Source organism: Dromiciops gliroides, chromosome 5 (assembly GCF_019393635.1).
Source record: "Dromiciops gliroides isolate mDroGli1 chromosome 5, mDroGli1.pri, whole genome shotgun sequence".
Taxonomy (NCBI): Eukaryota; Metazoa; Chordata; class Mammalia; order Microbiotheria; family Microbiotheriidae; genus Dromiciops; species Dromiciops gliroides.
This window is the reverse complement of record NC_057865.1, coordinates 242,437,800-242,453,614: the sequence shown is the minus strand read 5'-3', so window position 1 is coordinate 242,453,614 and position 15,815 is coordinate 242,437,800. Positions and strand designations below refer to the sequence as shown.

Below are 15,815 nucleotides of genomic sequence, written 5' to 3'. Positions count from 1 at the left end.
AATAGACATTAAAAATTATTTAAAATATAATGATTTAGGGGCAGCTAGGTGGTGCAGTGATTAAAGCACCAGCCCTGGATTCAGGAGGACCTGAGTCCAAATCTGTTCCCAGATACTTTACACTTACTAGCTGTGTGCCCCTGGGCAAGTCACTTAACCCTCATTGCCCTGCCCCCCCCATATATATATATATATATATATATATATATATATATATATATATATATATATATATTTATCTAAAATTTTTAAATACCAAGTCCAAATTTCAAAGAACTACAAAAAATTAAGAGTACAGCATCAAACAGTGAGCATACTTGCCTATTTTAATTCAATTCAACAAACTAAAAAGCTATACTATTAAGTTTATTATTAAAAATGTGCTAAAAGCTGCTTCTATGCCGCATACTGCATTGTTAGATAAACATAATGGGGGAAAGGATTCAAATGTATTAAGGACAAATACTGAAATGATTATAAAATGAATGAAAAAGCCAGCACAAGAGCAAGAACCCGAGCCCTTTAATAAATATAGGCAAAGAATATACAGAGTGGACTGTGTGTGCTTGTACTTTGAGGTGAACAAATTAAAGTTATTTGATAGAAAGACCACTGTATGATTTTATTCAATAACACAAGGACTTGGCGCAAGTGTGATTTTAAAAGGTCATACAAATTTGTTATATTTAAAACAGATATCACATGATAACTACAAGGTCAATGATAGTTACAAAGCTATTTGGTTGGATGTCTTATGGAAAGAAGAATATCATATTTACAATTTTGAGAATATTCTGTTTTCATGTGATATATACTCCCTACTCAATCAAGTTCCTCCACAATTTGACTTTATCCTGTCATTTCCAGTCTTATCTGTCACTACTCTCTCCTACAAAAGTCATTATTCATAAGCTAAACTGGACTACTAATTTAAATATTGTGGCTTTCCCTTTTTGGCTCAGGATGTTTGTTCCACCTCAAATGTCCTATTTGCAACTTGCCCTTCTACCCACCATTAAACTGCCACCCTTTCTAAGAACATATATCCCTGATGAACATGACCAAAACTTTGGTCTCCTTCCTCTAACCTGCTCTGTTTCCCTTCTCTGTTTCTGGGTTGTCCTTGTTTGGGCAGCCTAGTGGCCCCCTCATTCCAGAGTCTCACCATATTCGTGCCAACTTAGTATGGCCACTCAGTGAACTTTAGTCCTAATGCAGCTCAGAACATCAGAGTTCGATTGATTCAATACCAAGAATTACAGGCATGCACCACCATTTTAAAGAAGCATCTTTGAAATATATTTTTGCCTAAAACATAGGTCATGGTTACCTATCTAATGCACATTTCATTTTGTTCACATATCAAATTTATAAGCTTTTTTAATGCCTAAGAAATTATACATGAGGTTACTGAACAGAATAATTATCAGATTTCAAAAAGTGTTTGTTAATGCTAAAGGATGAAATCCACAAACCTTAGGTGGCCCACAATCGACAAATTGTCCATCTTTCCCTCTCATTTCCCTTAGAAATGGAATACTCATGGTTAGCATTCCCAAACTCCACTTAATATTTTTTAACAGTTGCACAGGGAGTAGCTCAAACACTTCACACCTGCACATTCCCAAATATGACAAACAGAACTTAAGGATAATGGTTTTTCCTTGACGAATCTTCAGTAAACAAAAACCATAACTAATCTAGAGCAAGGAGGTTACAGTTAAACGTAAAAATTTCTGCCCATAACTGTTATAAACTGAAATGGGTACAAAGTTTCTGTCTCCACTTTTAAAAAGAGGAGAGTTTTATTTATGTGCAGTAGATTTAAAGGTACTGTGGTGGCCTAGATAATCTCTCATGATAATTTTGTCACATAAAGTCTATGCCAATTCCATTGCTAAAATGAAATCCAACTCTGAATTGAAAACTACCCAAAAAAAGAGTAAGAAACTATGGAAAATAGCACAAGCAGGTAGGAAAGATACTAGAAAGGGGAAAAGCTATGTTAACCTTGGCAAGTAATTTAAGCTCTATGGGTCCTCAAGCTCTTCATCTATAAAATGCCAGGCAACCGTATCCTGTGGGAACTGTATAAAATGACAAACAACCCTAACGCTAATTTTGATATTGAACTTGATAGTCTCTGTCTCTTCCTACAATGTATCTAGGGTCCTTAAAAATGTTTGCTGAATGGAACTTTATTGAAAAAAAAAAAAATTGGTTCTCAAGAATCACAAGCTCCTGATAGTGGCCCATGTGCACCAGTACCTTTGAACCAAAGGGCCTTAGCAATTACCCTCTACCCCTTTATTTTTAATGGATAATGAACTTGAGACCAGAAAGGTTAAAAGGGCACAGCTGCACAACTACATAGAAAGGAGCCACTTCTAGAACCCAGACTACACTCTATTCAAAGCCTTCTGTTAGTTTGTTTTAGGAGGGTTAGGGTGAGAACTCCCTAATGGGAGTTTGGTCTTCACAAATGACTACTACACTTGAAAACCCTTGAGTGCTTGCCCAAAGAACCTGGCAAAAAAAAGAAAAAAAAAAAGTGTACAAGACCAAGGAACAGATAATAAAACTCTCCTAAAGATTTCTGAAAATTTAGAAATTGAAAGATGAAATTCATTCTACTATTCAAATAAAAATGATGAAGATATTTAGGCAGTTCTTTTTTGTTTTGTTTTGGTTTGTTTGCAGGGCAATGAGGGTTAAGTGACTTGCCCAGGATCACACAGCTAGTAAGTGTTAAGTGTCAAGTGTCTGAGTCGGAATTTGAACTCAGGTCCTCCTGAATCCAGGGCTGGTGCTTTACCACTGCGCCATCTAGCTGCCCCCTAGGCAGTTCTTAATATAATCATTCCAGTAAATTGTCTCCTGAGTTTTATTGAAACCTTTTAATTGTGTTTTCCAGCTTAAGATAGAATGAAACTTTAGAAAGGAATCGACACAAGGGAAGACAAGATCAACTTATAACTTTGCATTATTTTAAATAATGAAAAGCTTTAAATATTATATGTATTATAAGTAAAGAATATTCTCCAAAGCAGTAAAAAGAAATTCTTTAAAAGAAAAAAGATATTTGGAGATGAATACAAAATTCAGAAGAGGGGCCAATGGAAATGTTCACCTTCTCTATTAACTATTCATTAATAATCTGATCAGCACAAACTGTTATTAAGAATTATTTGAGAAATGATTCCAAAACAATGCTTATTGAGCTAGCTACCCCACAAGCAGAGTGGATGAGCTGATTCTAGAAATCAAGCTCAAAGAAAGTAATCAGGCTATTCTTTCAGGAGTAGCGACTTCAGATATTTCATCATTGACAAATATTATATTGGGTACACAGGTGGTACAATGTAATGAGCACAGGATTTGAAGTCAAATCACCTGGGTTCAAATTCAAGCCCTGCCACTTCCAAGGCAGGGCACCCCTGGTCAAATCCCTCACTTCCCTGAGCTGCAGTGCCTTCATCTAGGGACTCTGAGAAGCCATTTAGTTCACATTACTCATTTTACAAACAAGGAAACTTGAGACCTGAAGAGGTTAAATGACATTTCCAAGGTCACACAGGTAATAGTGACAGAGATAGAACTAGAACCCAGTTCTTCTAGCTTCAAAGATACAATGAGTACTCCTTCCACTGTAGCAAGTTGCTTCTCATGGAAAACAATACAATTTTATGGGCAAAAAAGTTTGAGAATTGCCAACTCAAAAATCTATCACACCTGAAATGCATTTATTAAAGACATATTAAAGTCAATAATAAAAAATGATATTTAAATGTTAAAAGATTGTAATTCTATCTAAAGAAGTGCTTTATTTTACTGTATTGCTACTTTTCAGTCATTAATTTAATCTAACAAATTAGTTAACCTAATTAGTCAGATAAAAAAATTCTACAATTAATCCAGAATAGCCTTTAGATTTAGTCAATAGACTACAAACATTAGTAACTAATTTGATAAAGCAAATTTTAAAATGTAAAAATGTTATTATACTTTTCCGTAAGAAAAGCTGCCTATTTTATTATATTCTTCTCAAAATTTAGTCAAGGATTTAAAAATATTACTCATCTTTGAATGTGTTGAATAAGAATAATCTATCGCCTCTCTTGAAAATGTTCTGACTGAACAAGTGTTTCACTTCAAAATCAAAGGTACAGATATAGATATATAGATATAGATATGTGTGTACACACACACACAATGTGTGATCACATCAGGTATTTTGGATATATTATCTTTTCTATACTTTTACTTTTTTTTTTCTTCTTTACTTCAGGTCTTAGGTTGTGCCTATGCTTGCCTTGCAAATTAAAATAAAGTGGGTAGTGACCTACTAATTAGTATTAGACCACCATAAAACCTAATTTATTTACTTTGAAATTTTATATTTAAAACAGTCTAGTGTAGAAAAACTTTCCAAATTCATATTTGCAAATAATTCCGGAGTATAAGATGCAAGCTTCCATCTGTATAAATGGTAATGAAATTTTAATTTAGTTCATACATATGTTCTTCTCTATCAACTGCTAACTAACAATAATCAGTAACTAAAATTATCAATAACCCAAAATAATAGATAATAGAAAAATCTGCTAGCCTAAAATATTCTCTGGGCATTTCAAGATGAATTTTTTGATTTTTGTATTTTGGTGGTTGGGTTTTTTTTGTTTTTTGTTTTGGTGGGGCAATGAGGGTTAAGTGACTTGCCCAGGGTCACACAGCTAGTTAAGTGTCTGAGACCGGATTTGAACTCAGGTCTTCCTGAATCCAAAGTCAGTGCTTTATCCACTGTGCCACCTAGCTGCCCCCTCAAGATGAAATGTTATATAAAAGACAAAATAAAATTAAAAGGGTTCCCTGATAATGCAATTTGCTGATTTCTCACCAAAATATCATGTGGCTTCTCAATGGAATAATTCAAAAGAAGTAGCATATTTAATTTCTAAAAATCTGAATGTAGTATTTGTGACATAGGACAGACAATGAAGCCACTATGAAGCCCTGAGATAAGAGTGCTAACACTGAAGAGGGATAAAGACTCATAAAAATAGAATGAAGGAATAGTCTATTTTAGGTATATGATATAGAATACTTAAGTGCTTTGAAAATCAATAAAAATTGTGTTTTATATATAAATATATGTATGTATATATATGTATACGTATGTACACACATACATATAGTTTGTGGAGAGGGAAAAGGAGACAATTAAAGTCACAACAATTGTATTTCAAATCAAATTCTCACTATCAAGGAAGTGGCTCGGGTGCATGTTATGGGATCCCTGGGGGAAAATGACCATTTCATGTAAAATCTTGTGATTTAAAACAAACAAACAAAAAAAGGTAAAATTGGGAAGTCTTGCAAGGATTTTTTTTTTTGAGGGGGGGGGCGTCTCAAAAGGTTAACTGAAAGAATCGGTAGAGCAGAAATAACAAAACAAAAAAGTAGCTGGTGTAAAGGAGCTTCAGTAGACAAGCCCATTAATAATACACTGACTGTTAGTGGAGTTGTTAACTGCCTGAAAAGCAATTTGGAATTATGCTTTAAAAAGTGACAATAATGATCATACCCTTGAAATAAACTGTTAGGCATGTATTCCAAAGAGGTCAATTGTAGGAAAAAGGGCCCACATATATCAAAATATTGAAGGCAAAACTTTATGTACTAACAAAGAATAGGAAACTAAGTAGATAACTATCAACTTATAATTTAATACTACTGAGCCATAAGAAATTCTGCATATGAAGAATTCAGAGAATCATGAGAAGACTTATTTCAATCAAATTTGAATTGAAGGGTGAAGAAAACAGAACCAGCAAAATAACACAAACAACTACTACAACACTGTAAAGGTAAAGAAAAATAAAATAAAACAGAATACTTTATAATAATGACCAAGCTTTGACCTTCTAAAAAGACTGGAAGAAAATGTGTCTTCCTCCCTTCAGCCAATCAATAATCATTTAATAAGCACTTACTTTGGGCTAGACATTATGTAAAGTACGAAGGATACAAAGAAAATCAAAACCATGGTCTCTTCCCTCAAGGAACTCAAATTTTAATGGGGCAGATATGTTAATAACTAGGTACATACAAAATGTAGAGAGAGGAGATGAAGGTAATTTGAAAGTGGAAGGCATTAGCAGATATAGACATTGAAAGTAGATGGTAATTCCAAAGAGAAGACACTTGAAGCCTGTGGGAGGGGGTTGGGAAAGGCTTCCCCAAGAAGGTGAGGTTTGAACTGAGAGGTGAAGGAATCAGCGAATTTAGAAATTGAAAGTGAGGAAGGGGGAACGTTCCAAGAATGGAGAGAGCCAATGCAAAGCCAAAGCTGGGAGCTGTGTAGGAGGACAACAAAACAGATCAGCACTGCTCAATCACAGAGTATGCAGAGGAGACTAAATTGTAAGAAGATGAGAAAGGCAGCAAGGTGTAAGGTTGTAAAAGGCTCTACATGACAAAGGTTTTTATAATCAATTCCTGAGATAATAGGTAGCCAATCTAGTTTTTTGAATAGGGGAGTGACATGGTCACACATGTACTGTAGGAATATCACACTGGTAGAAGAATGGGGATTAGATTAGTGGGGAGACACCTGAGACATGGAAATCAACTAGAAAGTTATTCCAACAATCCAGGAAAGAGGTGGAAAGGACTAAAACTAGCACAGTGGCTATGTGAGTGAAGAGGTTGCCAACCTCAGTAATTGGGAGGACAGTGACATGCTCACAAGTAATGGAAAAGTTTTAAAGAGGGGAGAGTTTTGGGAAAAAAGATGTTATGTTCTGTTTTGGACATGCTGAATTTGAAATGCCAGTTGGTGATGCAGGACTAGGGCCCAGGAGAGAGAACAAATTATTAGCAGAAACATGATAATCAAATTCATGAGAGCGGAAGAAAGCACCAAGTGAAAGAGTATAGAGAAAAAAGAAGGCCCAACAAGAACCTTGAGAGATACTCAAAGGTAGTAAGCATGACATGGATGAAGATCCAGCAAGAGACTAGAAATAGTTAGAAAGGCATAAGAAATAGCCACAAAACCCCAGAAAAAAATAGAAATATCCAGGAAAAGAAGGTGATCATTCACCAATGTCAAAGGTTGCAAAGAGGTCAAGATGGGAGAGGATAGGGAAAAGGACATTAGATATGACAATGAAAAGATCAAAGGTAACTTAATCAAGATCCATTTCAACTGAATGATGAGGTTAGAAGCCAGACTTCAGAGGGTTTAGAAGCAAGTGGGAGAAGAATAAGTGAAGGCACCTGGTGTAGACAACTTTATCAAGGAGTTTGATCAAGAAAGAGAGAAGATATTTTGGACAACAGCTTGTGGGAATGCCTTACTAACCCAACAGCTAGCCCAGCTGAAGGCTTTTTAAGGGTTGAGAAGGCAAGATAATGTATGTAAATTGGTAGACAATGGATGAGGAATATTATATCAAATAAGGTCAATGTGTTGATTTCCTGGACTGCTTCTTTTTCTTTTAAAATCCTACAAGGTTGGGGCAGCTAGGTGGCGCAGTGGATAAAGCACTGGCCCTGGATTCAGGAGGACCTGAGTTCAAATCCGGCCTCAGACACTTGACACTTACTAGCTGTGTGACCCTGGGCAAGTCAACCCCCATTGCCCTGCAAAAAAAAAAAATCCTACAAGGTAAGTGAAGGGGAGGGATATATTTAGAAATGACTGAGATTATAATGAGACAATGATAAAATTAAATACATAAATTATCAAATAAACAAACCAATTTAATAAATAAGGAAGAAAGTCTAGTTAAGATGCCATGAATTAAAATTTTACAAGGGAAATTAGCCTACTACAGAAGAGAAACTCAAAAATGAATGAAATCCATTAGATAGAAAAAATAACTCCAATAAAGAGGTAAATGGAAGGTGATTTAAGGAGAACAGTGAAGAAATTAAACAACAAATTTAGATTTTAAGGCCAAAAGATAGGGCTACTAATAAGGAAGATAAATACACAAAGTGTGTTAATCTTTTCCTTAAAAATTGTGCTAAGAGTACGAAGGTTCAAAATGAGCTAAGATGAAGAAGAAAACTAAACCAAGCACAAAAAAAGGTTTGTTTTTTTTTTCTGCATGTAGGAGAAAAGAAGAGTTGAATTAGTGATATGGGATGGATGAGATGATGATAACAGATGAAAAGGAGCACCTTTGTCTGGAGACCCAGACAAATGACATTAAAATAATGGGGGAAAAATACCAGATATGAATGCTGAGCCATTGTTAGTGACTGTGGGGAATGGGAGAAATATCAAAGGATTAGAGAATGGCTGATATTCTGCTTTTCAAAAAAAAAAAAAAGGAAAGGAAAACAGTCTCTGAAGAATTAAACAGTGAGCCTAACATCCATTCTTGGTAAAGATGTAGAAAAAGAAAGGGATAGTTACAAAAAGCCAGCATGGAAATTCATTCAAACAAGTCATGCCAGACTAACCCCTTTTCCTTTTTAATAGGGTTGCAAAGACTAGTAGAACAAAGGAATTCTATAGATACAATTTACTACCATTAAAAAAAATTACAAACTGGACATTTCCATATACAAAGAACAAAAAGGAGAATTATATTAATTAATTTGTTTTTAAGTATTTATTGTTTACCCCAGTAGTACCAATGGCTTACTGTTCTGATGTCTTCTGTATATTATTAGATGTTTCATTGGTGCAATTTCTTTACTTTTTTGGTCATCACTATCATTCCCTCTTTTTCACCCTCTCAACTCTTCCAAAAACAAAAGCCCTCCCTTGCCCCATCATATGAAAAGTCAAGCAAAACAAATCCACACGTCAGAAAATGTACATTCATTTTGCAATCTTAGTCCATTCCCTCTCTGTCATTACTCGTCATCAGTCTTCTTGATTCAGGCTTGGTACTTTCATTAATCGAGGTAATTAACTATTTAAAAATGATTTTTTCTTTATGATGTTTTTTTAGTTATGTTTATTTTTTAATTTCCTTCTATCCTATCTGCTTATACTTTTCCCTCTCCTTTGATCCTGTCCCCTTTACAAAAAAGGAGATAGTCAAAGAGAAGGAAAGTGATCAAGAGAGTCATTTTTAATGGAAGTAGTTTGTTCCCACTCTTCATCTGGGTTAGACTAGGATCACTAATTCTAATACTTTATTTTTCTTTTACTCAACCCTTTATGATTTATCCTCAAACTGATGCTTCATTCCCTCCAGGGTGTGCTGAAGTCAGAATGAACTGGCTTTGGAGCAGATTGTTAAATTTCAGCACGAGCACCTTGAATTGCCAAACGCTTCAAATTAAAGCTCGATTTATTGTTTTTCTTGACTATCTAGATTTTTGAAAATAATGGGGGGAAATGTTGCCGATGCAGATTTGTGTCATGTGTATACTGTATTTGTTTTTCAGAGATCCAGCTGTTAAACCAGCATATATATATATATCCCTATTCCTTCTTAAATTCTCCTCTCCTTTTTTTCCTGTCCCAACCCTGCTATACCTGTTTCCCTGATGAGTTTAATATACTTCTACACCAAACGCTTTGCAATATTTTCAATTTTGCTTTTTCTCCTCATCCTTTCCTCCATGTTTGCATCTTCTTCTTACATACCCCAATCGTGAGAAATAATAAGTTTGACTTTCTTCCTCATTTCTTGACTAACATATTCCTATTTTCCCTCCATTATCTTCTCTTGACTTGTTTTCCAGATAGTTTTTGACAATAGATACCTTATTATCTTGTTTTTTTCAACATTTTCACTGTTCTAATATTTCCTTGAAACTCTTTAGTCTTGTTTGTTCTAAATGACTTTGTAGCTTCTAAGATTTTCATTCACTTTCCAATTTTTGTCTCAATAATTTCATTTTTCTTAAATCTTTTGCTTCAATTCTCCAAGCTATTCTTTTAGAGTCTTGTGGTCAGGCCATTATTTTCTCTGGGATTCTACTTGTACTTGTGGAGTTAACATTTTCTGTGTTAACTCTTGGAATTCTCTCTCTCTCTCTTTCTTTTTTTGGTAAGGTAATCGGGGTTAAGTGACTTGCCCAGGGTCACACAGCTAGTAAGTGTCAAGGTTCTGAGGCCGGATTTGAACTCAGGTCCTCCTGAATCCAGGGCCGGTGCTCTATCCACTGCGCCACCTAGCTGCTCCGGAATTCTCTTAATCCATAGTATTTCTTCATTATGTTTTCTTTTTGCTCCTGTGTCCAGGCTCACTTTCTGAATTAGGCCTTTGGGTGAGGTCCAGGCTCTGTTTTCTCCTGCTCTTTTGGAGTGAATGAGTAGCCTATATTTTGTCCTGTCGATTCTGTGGTCAGGATTCTGCTGTCATTTAAGTTCTAGAATCAGGGCCTGCCCTCTAACTTGGTCCCTGGCTTTCAGCTCCATCTCTTAGTAGCAATGCAGGTGTTGACTTCAGCTTTCTGTTTCATCCTCCTTGAGCAATCCTCAAGGGGGAGTGAACTGCATTCCCTGCTATGGCTCTGACAGGCTCCAATGAGGTCAGAGGTTGTACCTTAGTGTCCTTCAAGGATTTCAAGACATGAGCCCCCTATCCCTGGGTCTAATTTGTCTTTTGCTGTAGCTCAATTAGAGCTTAAAGGTGTGCATTTCCATCCCTGATCTAAGTAATCTATGAGAGCTGTTTTTCCTTGCTGCTACTCCAATAAGCCAAGGGCTTAGATCTCGCTGGCTTTAGACCTTGATTACAGGAGCTCACACTGGCTTCTGCCTCTGACATTTCAGAACTCAGACTATCCATCCACATTTCAAGCCCTTGGGGATTAGGACTGGAGCTCTAAGACATCCCTCTGAGTGCCAAGTCTTCTGGACTTCTTATAAAGCAGTCTTAAAACTGAAGAAAAAGGTTTACTGCGATCTCGATGCTCACCAGTCACTGCTTTCTCTGATGCTCAGTTAGAGATACACTGAAATATATGCAGGGGAATTGAGTTCCTCTATAGCCTTAACTAAAAGTTGTTATAGTTAACCTAAATTGGAGCGGAGTACTTCTCAAAATTTCCTTTGATAGTCTAGTGAAAAGCTTGGTAGATGGGGGCTAGATAATAGTACAATTAGATAAATTATGATGAGGTCTCCAAGAGAATATTCTGGGAAGCTATGCTTAGTTTCTGCCATGTTTAAATATTTTTACAATGACTAGTATATAGGCCTATACCTACAGGTCAAATCCATCCCCCTTTTTTCCCCTGCAAATATATTTTTGCAGAATATATTAATGCCTTTTTTTATATCAGTCATTTTCCACCCACCCCCTTCAGACTGAACCCTTGTTTGTGACAAAGAAAAACAGTTAAGCAAAAACTTTTAGTGTAGAAATTATGTCTGACAACATTAAAAATGCTGTCCTGGTAGGCCCTTATCAAAATATAGATGAAATACCTTTTCAGATTTTTGGATGGCAAAAAGCTGGGAGAAATATGCAATGCATTCATTGACAAAATTAGGACTTTAAAAAAATGTTGAGTGGCTAGAACACTGGGCCAAATTTAGTGAGGTGAAATATTTTCTTGGTCTGACTTGAGATTTCACTGAGGGGCAGGCACACTCAGGTTGTATAAGTGGAAGCTAAGTGGACTAACCCCTCCCTGGTAAAGAAACTCCCACTATCAATGCAGATTAGGCAATTCTCTAAGGCTATAAATTGGAGAGATCAAACTAAGGGGCATAAATACAAAGTCCTACACATGGGTTAAAAAAAATCAACTTTAGACAAGGGTGATGTGGCTAGATAACAATTTTCTGAAAAAGATTTAGTGCTTTTGGTGAACTATAAACTAAATAATCCAGCAGTGCCTTACAATAGTAAAAACAAACAAAAAACCCTAACATGATCTTATACTGCATTATGGGAAGCGCAGTTTCCTCATCAAGCAAAGAAACAGCCTGGTAAGACTTACTATGAAATAATGCTTAGTTTGGGATTAGTAAACCGAAGGCCTGGAAATGCACACTTTGAAGCATTTGGAGCCACGTAAGAGACAAAGTAGAGCCAATGATAGAGGGCTCATGTCTTGAAATCCTTGGACAGCTAAGGCACAATCTCTGACCCAACTGGGGCCTGTCAGTCATTTAGGAGCATGCAATCCATTCCCCCTGGGAGAATTATGCAAGGAGAAAGAGACAGAAGTCTGTAGTCAACACCGGCACTGCCACCAAGAAAAGGAGCAAAAAGCCAGGGAGGTGAAGAGACAGATCATGCCATCTGAAGATCTGAAAATCTAAAATCGGGACGAGATTTCAGGGGACTGACTCAACCAACCATATCTAGAAAAAGAATCCTCTCCACATCGTTCTCCCCCCCACCCCACCCCCAAACAGACATCTCCTGATGGGACAAGCAATGCTTAGGCTATGGAAGACTTAGGAGGATATGTTCATTATCTATCTATATCTTTTTCAGTCAATCTTTGTGCTTCCTTTTCCAAGCTGCTGATTCTTTTTTCATAATTTTCTTGTGTTGCTTTCATTTCTCTCCCCATTTTTTCTTCTACCTCTCTCAGTTGATTTTTAAATCCTTTTTGAGCTCTTTCAAGAAGGCTTTTTGGCCTTAAGACCAATTCCTCTTCCCTCTTGAGGCTTCACATGTAGACAACTTGAGAGTACTGTCCTCATCTGAGTTTGTGTTTGTCTCTTCCCGGTTGACACAGAAGCTCTCAATGGTGAGAGCTCTTTTTTGTTTCTTGCTCATATTGCAGCTTATTATTATTATTTTTTAAAGTTGAGGTCTTCTCTGGGGACACCAGGGTCCCTGTTTCAAGCTTCTTGTGCTGGGAGATAGGGGCTGTGTTGCTGTCTTTCTGCTCTGAGGCCTCTATGGCTTGTGGATTTCTCACCACCCTGGTCGCATCCATCCTGTGGGTGGCCCCCTATCTAGTAGCCTGCTCTCTCAGCTGGTGCTGGTGGATCTCACCACTGGCCCATTGCGCCACTAGCCCGCCAAGCCAAGATCAAGGGCCTCAGCTGCTTCCCCCCTGCCCGAGTGAGACTGACCTTTCCTGAAATCTTTTAAATTATCTCTGTTTGGAAGTTTGTGATCCTCTTTCTTTTTGTAGGTTCTGTAGTTTTAGAATCTTATTTTAAGGGAAATTTGGGAGAGCTCAAGCAGCTTACTAGCTTCTCTCCGCCATCTTGGCTCCGCCTCCCTATCTATATCTTTTTGTTTGTTTTTGTTTTTTTGGGGGGTGCAATGGGGTTAAGTGACTTGACCAGGGTCACACAGCCAGTAAGTGTAAGTGTCTGAGGCCAGATCTGAACTCAGGTCCTCCTGAATCCAGGGCCAGTGCTTTATCCACTGCGCCACCTAGCTACCCTATATCTTTTTAAAAGGGAAGCAGTAGAGCCATTCTTCTAAGTCCAGGGGGATATAAGCAGAAGCAATGGGTGCAAAATTTAAAGAGAAATATTCAAGTCAAACACAAGGAAAAACTTTGGAACAGTAAGAGCTGTCTACAAGAAGAGAGTGCCTACCAAGGAAGTGGATTCCCAGGGACCAAAGGTCTTCAAGCAAAGGCCTTAAAACTATTTGTCAGGTCTGTTACAGAGGGGGGATGGTGTTTATTTTAAAGGTTCAGTTAGATGACCTGAGATTCCTAGCCAATTCTGAAATTCTGGAATATGAAGAGATTCTATGACAGGATATTTCCAGATCAAGAAGTTGGCTGAAAATGGCACAAATGGCACATGTGGGGAGCGAGGAGAGCATTGGCCTTAGCGGTCTGAAGGCTACATGATGGCAGATTTCCTAGAAAGAGAGAAATGAAACAGTCCCAGCCCTCGAGGAGCTTCTGCTGGAAGAACACAAGTACAAAGCTAAGTAATGCAAAGCACAGACAGTCATTTCGAGAGGCACAGATAAGAGACAAGCACATTCCAAACTTGAGAACCACGTGTGCAAAAACACAGTGGAAGACAGCCTGCCCAGCCCTCCTCCCCCAGTGCTTAGTATAGTGCTTGGAACATCATAGGCACTTAATAAATATTTACTGAACTGAACTGAAAATTCAATTAGTTATGTGGAAGAGGAAAAGGCAGGTAGAGACCACAAGGCAGACTCATTAGGAGGCCACGGCAGGGCAGCGTCATGAGTTCAAATTCACCTTCTGCTTTGCCTCCCAACTGGGGACAGGTTTCTTGTTGATTCTTCTAGGTGTGGTTTGTGGGGCAGCTAGGTGGATAGAGAGCCCAGCCTGGAGTCAGGAAGACCTTTACAAGGTAGGATTTTAATGGAAACTTGAAGGAAATGAGGAGGCCGGGCATTCCAGCAAATGGCTTAAATGTTTCAGGAAAATATGAAGCAGGGCTCTCAATGCAGAGGGTGAAGGGCAAAAGCCATGGGAGATTTGAAGAGGAATAGAACAATTTGGAAAAGCCACAGTGGTAAGTGGGGATAGTGATTTAATTAAGGAGTTGTAAGATGATTGCTTTGTGGCAATGAGGACCCAGAATTGCTCCAGAATGAAGACTATAGAATGAAAATCATAGGGCAGTAGAAAACAGTGGCTTGGATGAGACATGTGGAGTAGAGTCAAGGAAAATGTGGAGATAAGAGATGGGAGTTTTGGGTTGGAGATAGCTTGCTAGAGGGTGTCTAATGATTAATAGAGGGATAGGAAGAATAATAGGTGGTGGAAGTTTGCCATTTTGTACTATCAACTGTGCTGTCAGTGATAATGTGGCAGGTGAATTGTAATGCTCAGTCTTTGTGCAGTGGTGTTGTCCCTCCTTTTCCTTTGATCTGGGTTTGATGGGCAGGGTCAGAGGGTCGGATGGGGTATAACTGGGGTCTTGCACCTTCTCCTTAGGGCAGGCCATGGAGGTTGGGTGTGTTTGCTTGTGGGCTTCTCCCAGACTACAATGGACTTCCAGTCATCCTCTCCCAGCACTAGTTGTGTGGAGTTTGTGAGTGCATACACACAGTTATCATGGAGAAGTAACGAATAGCCTTTGCTCCCCACTACCACTTCCTTTGCCACCATCAGGCAGTAACATTTCCTCCTCTGACATTCACTCTATTAAGATTTTCCCACTCTCTTCAGATCATGGAGGCTACTGTCCTTAGTTCATCTTTCCTCTCAAGGAGTTCAGTACCTGACTCACTGTCTCTTTTCCCCAACTCCTGCCCTTAATGTAGGGCATTTAAAATATTCATGTTGATTCTTCCTAAAATACCCTTACACCTCCCAGTTTCTCAATCTCCTCAAATTCCATGACATACTCTTACACGCTCCTTCAGCTACACAAAGAAATGGTAAAATCCTAGATCTCACCATTACTCATAATGGAATCTAGGAGGTTCCACCTTCTAGATAAAAAATTCAAACATTTCTTTTATATGAACAATGATCTTTCCTATGCTATATCTCTCCTAAAGCTATCCCAACACACACACGGAGGACATGAGGGTATGAAGGAAATTTGTGTAGGTGAAGACCATTTCTGGAAGTCTGTCTAAGAAAGGGAGAAGAGATGTAAGATGATAGCATGAAGCAATAGCAAAGTCAAGTGATGCATTACCTATTGTGTGACAATTCATTCCCTTACTCTCCTCTACCCTCAAATATCACTAGTAATTCTTTGTCAAACTCAAACACCAAATTACCCCCACCACCTACATCTCTGGGGCCCATTTGCATGTTCCTCAATAATACACTACAAATATCCAAGCTCAACTGGGTCCCCATTGAAAAGGCAATCATTTTGTGACTCCCTAACTTATGCTCTATCTTATTCCCCATAGAAGCTATTTAAAAGTCTCTCTTAAAACTTCCCATACCCATTTCTGACTGTG

General features: G+C 37.8%; 1 protein-coding gene across 1 annotated transcript in view; it reads right to left on the bottom strand.

The window, feature by feature from the left end:
• Nucleotides 1-15,815, bottom strand: part of CNOT2 (CCR4-NOT transcription complex subunit 2) — a 179,932-nt gene that overhangs the window by 47,707 nt on the left and 116,410 nt on the right.